This window comes from Maylandia zebra, linkage group LG3 (assembly GCF_041146795.1).
Source record: "Maylandia zebra isolate NMK-2024a linkage group LG3, Mzebra_GT3a, whole genome shotgun sequence".
Taxonomy (NCBI): Eukaryota; Metazoa; Chordata; class Actinopteri; order Cichliformes; family Cichlidae; genus Maylandia; species Maylandia zebra.
Genome location: NC_135169.1, coordinates 47,239,202 through 47,249,749, shown reverse-complemented (window position 1 = coordinate 47,249,749; position 10,548 = coordinate 47,239,202). Strand labels below are relative to the sequence as shown.

The 10,548-nt window shown below is 39.5% G+C and overlaps 2 long non-coding RNA genes and 1 other non-coding gene across 4 annotated transcripts; 2 read left to right on the top strand and 1 right to left on the bottom strand.

Annotated features, from left to right (window-relative positions):
- LOC143417124 (uncharacterized) lies at window positions 1–1,210 on the top strand. The gene is made up of 3 exons (XR_013097339.1): window positions 1–376; window positions 725–807; window positions 1,109–1,210. It is a non-coding gene; the product is annotated as an uncharacterized LOC143417124 (long non-coding RNA).
- Window positions 1,211–2,111: 901 nt separating this feature from the next.
- Window positions 2,112–3,961, top strand: LOC143417123 (uncharacterized). 2 transcript variants are annotated; one of them, XR_013097337.1, is made up of 4 exons: window positions 2,112–2,154; window positions 2,282–2,463; window positions 2,561–2,671; window positions 3,158–3,961. It is a non-coding gene; the product is annotated as an uncharacterized LOC143417123 (long non-coding RNA). The 2 variants fall into 2 exon arrangements; XR_013097338.1 differs by having other exon boundaries at window positions 2,112–2,158.
- A 2,015-nt stretch (window positions 3,962–5,976) lies between these two features.
- Window positions 5,977–6,050, bottom strand: trnar-ucu (transfer RNA arginine (anticodon UCU)). The gene has a single exon. It is a non-coding gene; the product is annotated as a tRNA-Arg (tRNA).
- Between the last annotated feature and the right edge of the window lie 4,498 nt (window positions 6,051–10,548).

The following is a 10,548-nucleotide window of genomic DNA, read 5'->3' as shown; positions in this document are numbered from 1 at the left end:
ACTTTAGTAACACAATTTATTCAGCGGAAAGGTCGATATTTCTTTTGTTACTAGTGCAGAAACGTACACAAGGTAGGCTAAAGTTTTTATTTTATCTGTGGCAAAACTGAGTTTCATGTGAAGTGATTCACGTATACCTAAATTATTATTATTTTTTACATACCCAGTTGGCCTCTATGATTTTGTTTTGAATTATATATGTTCATTATTATTAATGTAGCTGTCTCAGAAAAAATGAAGTGTTTGCTTTGATAGGTTGTTACCTACGTGTAGAAAACTGAATATTCCACAGCACCTAGGCGAGGGATCTTCAACCTGCGGCTCTAAAGCAACATGTGGCTCTCCGGCCCCTCCACTGTGGCTCTTATAAGACCAAGTAAGTCATTTTTTTATTATAAAGACAACAAGAAAGGGTTCTGTTAACAGTTTTTTTTTTAAATGAAATATCTGCATTGACTATTCACTGAATGTACAAGGCTTTTAAAAGCTTCAAATCTGTTTACTGTAATTTTCAAGTTGGTTGCCCATCTTTCCTCATTTTCAATTATTATGGAAAGGACTCACGTAGCTGGCTTCATTTTAACAAATACTTTTTTTCGTTATAAAGCTTTGATGATTCATTGTCTTATCAAATCTAAAAATAAACATTTTTATTTACATTTCCATAGCTTACACGATACAACAACTCATTTTCTAGATATTTATAGGCTCTTTCTTTTTTTAGGGTCTAGACAGGTTTTGTAGCAGCAGGGGGAAAAGGGGCCCTTTGAAATGAAAAGGATGCTGACCCCTGACTTAAGCCACCAGGTAAACACAAAACAAATACAGAAAAATTATTGACAGAAAAATGGAACGGGTACTTTCAAGGCTACAGGTGAAGGTGACTGGGTGTGTAAAAGCAAATATGCATCAGACTGACAAAGAAAAGAGTGTTAAAAGATTTTTAATTTAGAACTTTAACTTTATGTGCAAAACTGAACTTACTGATAACACACACTAGCCATTTGAACACATGTAACTGTAATGAACCAAATAAAACAGAAAAATGCAGGCAGCACTCATTATACTGTGTATAACACAGCATGGGGTTGTATTTTTTTCTTTTCAGATGCTCCTGTCACTCCATTTCCCAGGTCATCATAGCACTCCCACACACATGGAGCTCTCCTGCAGTATGCAGTGTAATGCCCCAAACCATCAGTGGTCATCTTTCCATGGAAAGCAATTACTTTCCATGGAAACCAGGATGGCAGGAGAAACAAATGGCACTTCCCTTGTCATCCCTTTGCTGAGCTAGCAGTGCTGTGAAGAGCAGTGTTTGGTAAAATAAACACTTGAGATGTTCCTCATTGTCTTAGCAATTACAGCGGAGATATTGCACTGAGCATCGATTTGGATCGCAGCAGACCTCAACGAGACAGCTTCAAACATTACACTAAGCAGCTCTGCTCTCCTCCTGTAGGTTTGTTGGGTCACACCATCTGTGGCAATGGCTTTCACCAGCTGCAGGACTGGGTTTTCACTGTCTTTCAGAACAGCATTTTGAAATGTGGAGCTGTCACAGAAGGCACAACATAAGCACTGAAAAAATGCATCAAATGCACAGGTATTGAGCACAGAGATTGTCGATTCCCCCTAATCTAATAGGCTGATGGAGGTTTCCATTTTTTAATAATCCCACTTTCACTCTTTTGGCCCCAAAAGTTTCATCTGCATGGAGCCATTCGGTACATGAAGAGAGGTAGGAAGTCCTCTTCCTTTTTTTCGGTGGAACAGCTAGGCCCCTCCAGTTCTCAACTGCATCCCCATCAGCCGGAAGAATGTTTGTGGCAGCATCAGATCCCACAAACGGGTGAGCATCCATTTTTATTTTATCTTCTGCATTGTGAGTCGTCATGGATCCAGAATTGGCATCTGTGACTTTCAGTGGTCCCACTGTTGCCTCATCTTTGACCTTTTCTTTTGCAGAACAAATCCGCATATTTCCCTCGATGAAGGAAAGATGACGAGCAATGAAGCGATTGACTCGAAGAGGCAAGTTGTCATGTTTGAAAAGGCCATGTTTTATGTTTTTGAACTCAGCTTCAACAGTGGCTGAACTTGCTGTGATGCTGGTGCTTTGGAAGAGAGGGACCATTATTCCTGTCCAGAGTGGCAAGTAACTTGCCAGTCTTATTATATGAGGAATAATCTCAGGGAGAAAGTGAATATTATCTCTATCCCCGTTTGCTGCAGCAAGTGACCTGCTCTCCTCACATTTTTCTGTTACCCACTGTCGTAGGTCAGTCTGGATCTCATCCACTGAATCCACTCTCTCACTTTCCTCCGTCTGTTCATCTGGAATGATGATGGAGTCTTGAGCAATTTGGGCTTTCAAGTATTTCTTGCACCTTTCTGAAGGAAGAGGGGCTCCAGAACTGTCATCACCTTCTGCCTCACTGAGGGCCACAACAGTGATAGCATGTAGGAGCTGTTTTGCATGGTCCAAACATTGAGACTGAAGAAGTTTTGCTAATGACCTGAAAAAGAAATCTTTAACACGATGTGTTTTCTTCTTCAGGCAGTTCCACTGGCATATCATCTTGATGCAGTGCGCAACATCAACCCTGATATAACAAGAGGGGAGTTTGGCAGACTGGGTTCCAAGAAGGACATGAAAGCATTCATTAAGGTATGACTTCAGATCAGGATGAGGAGTGAAAGCCTTGACCAGAGCTCCCAGAATTGCCAGAGAAAAGTCACTCACAGCTTCCTTTGGCACAGGTGCACCTGCACGAATCCATTCTGTCAACCAGTTTGCGATGGCATTAACATCATGTTTCTCTGACAGCATTTGCACCACTGGGACACTGCGGCAATTGTTTTCTTTCAGAATACCTTGATAAAGGAATATATGGCCAGATTTGCCATTTGGTCTCAGCAGTTTTTTCACAACTGAACCGGTTGCATCAAAACACACAGTTGGGGGAGATTTTTTTGACAATGTCTTATAAACATTCATCTGTGTTTTACTCCAGTAGTGACAGAAAAACCTGTCCAGTCCAATATCTCGGATGCTACCACTGTGAGGAACACTATATTTTAACAATTGCAGAGATGCAATGGGGTCCTTATCTCCTAATTCCAAGTCTTTTCTCTCTTGTTTGGCTTTTCGCAGAGTGGCTAAATTTGGAAGGTGGCTTGGCTCAGGATCTCCAACATCCATCAGATCTGCTGCCCTCGCTGACCTCCATACAGCTGGTTCCATTCTGCCCTCACACAGCTCTTTAGCGATCACCCAGGTTTCCAGACATGAACCGCTTGGAGTGGCCAGTGTGCAGGGAGAAATCTGTATTTCTCATGAAACACTGGAGCACCATTGGACTATTAATTGCTGGCTGTCTGTCACATGACATTTCTAACTGGCCATGACACTCCTTACAGTCGCCTCTGATGTCCAGATAATTATTGTTGACAATTGGATGGACCTTTGCTCTACGGAACACAAGTGTACATGTATTTTTGATCTTCTTCCATATAAGATCGTTGATGATATGAGTCCAAGTGCCAGGTTTCAAAATTGTGTATTCCCTTTTTTGGGTAGGAGAAAACTTGTCATTGTATTCAACCTTTTCAGGAATAAATTTAACCCAGTCCTCAAAAGGGACTTCTAGTTCAAAAGCTTGACAGTTTTCTTGTCCAGGAGAAATGCAATGTGAATCTAACTCTCCTTCACTATTACTTTCCTGATCACTGATTTCCAAAGCTGACCAGATGTTGTGTCTATTTAGCTTCACAAAAGTGTACAGGGCCTTTGCTGACATCTTGTCTTCTAGCTGCTGACTCAGCTCTTTCCAGACTGATGCAGCTGGAGTGGCTATTTTGCCATTTTGGACTATGGCCTCTTTTGAATTGCAAAGAATTGCAAAAATGGAAACCTTGTCTACAGATGGCTTTCGAGGCATCTTTAAAAAAAAAAAAAAAAAAACCACACTATGATTATGATGGAGCAAAACGTGATTTCTGAACTATATATACAGCCAGGAGCAACCCCTCCCCCAAGTTCTCCACCAATCTACACTTTCATATTTTGTGGAATTATTGTTTTTAAGATGGAGCTATTGAATTTGTGAGTTTATTAAAGAGTCTGAGTATTTAACCCATGTACTGTACAGCACTTTAGTCCAGTGTGCTACATGTTTTAAAGTGCTTTAGAAACTTTTTTCTTGGACATTTTTGAAAATGTTTAACATTGAAAAAAAATCCTTTTGATCCAAACAGTTAGCTATATCATGTATTAACTCAGTAACTAAAATCTCAGTATTTTAAATGTAAGCTTACCTTGTTCAGAAATCAGATGAACGCTGTTCTAAGAATCCTTCAGACACAGTAATGCCAAAAAATATTTTTTTCTGCCAGAAAATGTGTATTTGATGCAAACGACTGCGAGCTTGTTCGTTTCTCAAAAAGTGTTCATGGGAGTGTAAAATGTTCAAATGTAGTTTTCAATAAAGTTTTTTTAATCCACTCTAAAAAAAATAAATACTCAAGCATTTGCATCGTGGTTTTATGAACAAAAAGTGATTGAAGTAAAGAAATTGAAGTTAAAAAAAAAAATACACTCATTACAAATTTAGCTGATTAAATACGACAAGAGGGTTTTTTAACAGAACTTTATTGAACAAGTGAACACACAAAGTGAAAGGTCATTTGAAAAAGACATTTTTCAGCAGTAAACCATAACAGAATATCTCAAATCATAGCAGCACAAACGCTAATTGTACCTGCACAAATCAGCACAAACGTAGCACTAAAAAAGTAGACCATTTTGGTTTGTTTTGGAGCAGTCTGGGGGGATGGTGATGTCATCAGCAAAAAATATAACTTTTAATATCTCAGATACTGTAGCAGCACAAACGCTAATTTTACCTGCACAAATCAGCACAAACCTAGCACTAAAAAAGTAGACCATTTTGGTTTGTTTTGGAGAAGTCTGGGGGGATGGTGATGTCATCAGCAAAAAATATAACTTTTAATATCTCAGATACTGTAGCAGCACAAACGCTAATTTTACCTGCACAAATCAGCACAAATGTAGCACTAAAAAAGTAGACCATTTTGGCCCGTTTTGGAGCAGTCTGGGGGGATGGTGACCTTTGAATGACCTATAAAATAATGTTTAATATCTCAAAAACCGTATCTTGCTGAGCAAGATGCCCGAAAATATATGCGCGCGCAGGCACACATTTCACCGGGGGATGTTAGAGGCGAAATGTAGTAATGATAAAACCTGAGGTAATCATATTTTGATAACAATAATAATAACAATAATACTAATAATAATAAAGTCATCTACATGCTGGTTGATAAAAGCTTTTGCAGTGCTATGAATACACTGCACTGGCTACAGTCAAAAGTCAAAATGTTTTCACATTTTTTTTAAATAAAAGACATTAAAATACATACAGTGCAGTATATACAGTAAAATACATTGCAAAGTTGGATTAGGATTGTTATGTTTGGTCATAGGTACTGGAAAATGACTTTCATCAAACTCTTACTAAAGCTTTTAAACACAGAAATATAATGGGGGGAAAATCCCAATGTTTAAAATCCAAAATGTTATGGCTATATATAAACCTATAAAATCTATTTTATGGGTTTTAAGCTTCTTGAAAATGGAGACATAAATACTAAATCAGTACCAAAGGCGTGAGGACTTGAAAGAGGACATAAATAAGGTAACGTAAGGAGAGCATAAACTAATCAGACTGGGATATCAGAACAGAACAGGCAGGCTCATGTTTGCAGCTCCTGCATTAAATCTGTACTAGAGGTTATATTTATGTTTGTATGCTCTGTGTAGCTGAACATCAACCTTCTGAGCTCCCAGTTAAGGCTCACTATTAATAGCATGATCATCTGCAATCAAAATGTCACCCGCACAATTTGATAAAAAAAATATCGCAGGTCTGCCGTGCGGCACACAGAGTGACTCATCTCTGCCGGGACTCGAACCCGGAGCCTCTGGATTAGAAGTCCAGCGCGCTATTCCATTGCGCCACAGAGACTGCGCCAGGATTTCCCCTCTCTGCCAAGGTTTACATACTTCACATCCTCTCATACCGCCGCTCTCTGCATCCCCGCAGCATCAGGACCACTCTGAGCCGACATATTGGCAGTGCCTTGTTTTGACCACGAGAGGCCGCTGTTGTACAGCGATGAGGGGAGGAGTGCGTCAAGCTAGCCTGTGTGTAAGCGGAAATCCAGACTTAGTGCGTTAAAAAATAAAAGCCGCGAAGCCTGCAGATAATAATTTAACGTGTATTCGTAACTGGGGCTTTAATTTTGAAACTGCACCATCGAGACGCTAAGCGTTATTATTGTATCTTAGCGCAAGCTATTAGAATAGCCCCACAGAGCGAAAATGGTTTTTGTGGGAGCAAAATAACCAAACGTTTTATTTTTTAGGCTGAGTGTCGGTAAGTTGACGGATTTAGAAACGAAAACGATTAAAGGCTTTTCTTAAGCGTCACATAAATTAAGCGTCTGTTTTAGCGGGCGGCCTTTAATACGCTTAAATGAAACGGCTTTCTAATGTCGGCTGTTGCGTGTAGTATTTCATATCTGTGTAATGTCAATTTTACAGGCCACCGTCACCGTCGTTTTTATGTTTATGAGTGGAAATGGTGCGCAGACTCACTAAAGAGACTGACATCCTGCTGGCATTACACCAGGGTTGCATCAGAATCCAGTTGTGCACGTCCCCAGAAACCACAGAGTGAGACATCTCGATTCATTCCATGTCACTCCGGGTTTTGTCCCGTCGTACAGCTGTGGAGACACTTGTCTTGCTGACAGTAGGGTTGGTTGCTACACTTTTTGTTCTGCATGAATTGCTGATCAAGCAGTGGTAATTATTGTGAATTAAGAGAAGTAAAATTAAGGAATTGACACAAAACGACTTCCACACTCCATAAAAATATCAATGATAACATTTATATATATATATATTTTTTAAATGAAAGCAGTTGTCTGTATCTTTTAAAAGACAAAAACAGTCTGTGCAAGATTTCCCACAAGGTAACCTGCACAGTAGTGAGCAAGGCAGCGTAAACACAAGAACCACAGTGAATGACATCAATATCAAACCGACTCTAAACCTTTTTAAGTCTCCACGTGTGCTCGATCATCCAGGTAAGCAAATTTTCAGGGATCTCCATTTTAAGGTTGCTAGTCTTGATCTAGACTCTCTCCCTGAATTGCCAGGGGTAATCACAACACGTAATCAGTTCTGGCACACAATACATCAACATCATACTTCATTTGGTGTATGGCTCAACACAAACCATTGTTCCAACAAAGAAACAAAAAAGAAAGAAAGAAAAACAAAAACATTTCTCTCAACGTTTTAACCTTTAGCTGGCTAGTGAAAAACTGATTTAAATCAAAGCTTTTTAACAAGTGACCATTTTATAAAAGACTAATATTGTCTCATCTTTTAATACAATAACATCAAAACCAAGAAAACTTACTCTGACCCATGAAAACTACAAACTGTATGATATCAATAGAATTCCACAGTGGCCTCTAAAGTGGCAACACCCAGCAATGTGACAACCAGCCCCGGTTTCCCCACATCTACCCTGCAAAGGAACTTCCACCCAAATCTAATGTAACTGGCATCCTTAAAATGGATACAAGACTCAGAGTCCACAAGCACAGACACGTCCCTCAGCTTGAAATTTGAGTGCTGATATTTGGACTTTGGATTAATCGCATGCATGCAGGCTTAGAGACCGAAAGATTAACAGAAGCTAGCCACTTCACAGAAAACGTAAGGAAGACCATTTATAGAAAAGAATCTTTGGTTTCTCCAATGTCACACATTTTTCTATTTAAAGCAGATTACACAACTTCCTTCTTATACTGAAGAGAAACATGTTCTTCTGAAGTTGTGTGATGCCATTACTACTAAGGGGATCTGAAACTTCAGAGAGGGAAATAAACCGTTTACGTCCAGCAGCAGACACATGGCGCTCTTTGAACCCGCTATACCTCGGTTTTGATTTCTGTTAGATCAGCGACCCTAATCAGTGAAACTTGATCTGCCTTTACTCGCTTTGCTTCTGAATCTTTGCTGGTATTGCCTAAGTTTTGACACTGTCTCGACACCCTTGAAAAAATAATTTGCAGAAGTGGATCTGAGAAACCGTTTGCTACGAAATTCAAAATTGTGAAATTCCGATCACAAAATATTATGTGCTGGTAATACTCGTACAGACGAATGAGATGCATGTTGGTTACAGTATAATGACAAAATGACAGAAGGGGAAAATAACTATATAAAGAACACAATAGTATATTAAGGAAATTTGTTGCTGTTGTTCAAAAATATTTGGAAATCCATTTAAAAATGTAGTTATTCGGAGAAAAAGTGGACACTAAGGCACAGTTAGACATTTTTCGAGATTATTGAATAGGAAAAAAAACATGTTTTACTCATGCTCACTGATTTGTGTGCAGTTACATCTGCACATGACATACATTTCAAACATACACAGAGTTCCTCGAACTTCTCTGATTAGCTGTTCTGGAACTGAAATTGCAATCTCAGAGGTAATAAACTCAGAGTTTATTTTTAAAGTCGAAGTTTTGTTGAACCTCCCTCCTGGAACAGGGCCCAGGAAGAGTGCAGCAAACTGCCAGGAAGCATACTTTAAAGAATAAAAGACAGACAGCATCAAATGGCTTGTTTGGTCCAATCTTGTGAAACAGTCGAGGACAGAAACATAAACAGTTAGTTCTCTATATCTATTATCCGTCTATATTTCACACAATGTTAAGTATGCATTATTTAGTATACAGTCTTCTTAAAATTAACACGATGAGAAACATATGGAGAAAATATACTTTTTCATATTTTTTTGCTGAGACTTAGAGGAGAAATTTGATGTCTGTATTTTTCACATGAAACTGGAGTCCAAGTTCAAGTAGCTTTTCTGGAAGTCCCGCACATGAACACAAACAAACTGTCAATTCAACATGAGAAAGACTCAATACTTCATGAGAAATGTGTAAAAAAAGAAAAACAATCTAACACACGACACATAAAAAAATCTTGGCCTCCTGCTCACTGAAATGTGTGCAGTTACCTCTGCCAACAAATTCATGCATTCTCATAAACGTAGAAAATAAACAGGTTTGCAGAAGCCGCCATGTTGCCACGCCATCTAGAAACAGTGGCTGTGGAGAACGTTGTGCCCCTGTCAGGTGTTTGTCCGCGTGGCCAGAGAGACCGGCCACATACGTACAGCAAAGATGAGCAAAAGCAGAACTTGTAGCTGTTCGCGTATTGTGGAGGCAAATTTGAATTTGGCCTGGATTCTGGCTTTATCTAATGAAAATTAAAGCTGAGTAAATAACAGCAAACATTCTGGAAAATGATATGTTGCATATTCAAATTTTTGTACTGTCAGTGATGATAAGCTCATTACAATCTCTCTTCTCCCCTCTTGTTTTTTTAAGATAAATGCCACAGTCTGCGCTGTGTTCACATTCCTCGGTCCACAGGATTAAAACGGAGGCGTTGCTGTTTATTTACCCACGGGCAATCCTGATAATGGAGCTCCATTGATGATGGTTTTTCTTTCCCTACTTAATAAACATCCTGAACACGCACATGAAAGAGTAAATATACTCAGAGTTCATCGAACTTCTCTGATCAACTGTTCTGGATCTGAAAACTGTAGGGGGAAAAAAATTGCGATTTCAAAGGCAATCAACTCAGAGTTTATTTTTAAAGTCGAAGTTTTGTTGAACCTCCCTCCTGGAACAGGGCCCAGGAAGAGTGCAGCAAGCTGCCAGGAAGCATACTTTAAAGAATAAAAGACAGACAGCATCAAATGGCTTGTTTGGTCCAATCTTGTGAAACAGTCGAGGACAGAAACATAAACAGTTAGTTCTCTATATCTATTATCCGTCTATATTTTCACACAATATTAAGTTTGCATTATTTATTATACAGTCTTCTTAAAATTAACACGATGATAAACATATGGAGAAAATACTTACTCACTTTTTTTGCTGAGACTTAGAGCAAAAAAAAGTAAGTATAAATATGTCTGTGAAGGTTCTCAGTCATCCAGGTCATCGTAGTCAAAGGAGCTTGCAAAGAAAAGCGTCTGGACTTCTTTAAGTTACTTGAAGACGTTTCACCTCTCATCCGAGAAGCTTCTTCAGTTCTAAGGTCAAATGGTGGAGAGTCCCAGATATAAACCTAGTGGGAGTTTCCCCCCACAGAGGGACAAAAGGACCCCCTGATGATCCTCTAATCGCCTGAGCCAAGGTGTGAAACTGGGTGTGGGTCCCAATCAGCCAGAGTTTCGGGTGAGTTCATTGTGAAACCTGGCCCCACCTTATCATGCGAATTCCTGAGATCAGATGGCCCAGGATGTGAGTGGGCGTTAAGGCGTCTGGGAAGGGATCTGGGATCTGGGTCTGGGAAGGGGTCATAAACCACCGAAAGATGGTTTACGACACCAACTCTCTGCCATCTATAATCCAGTT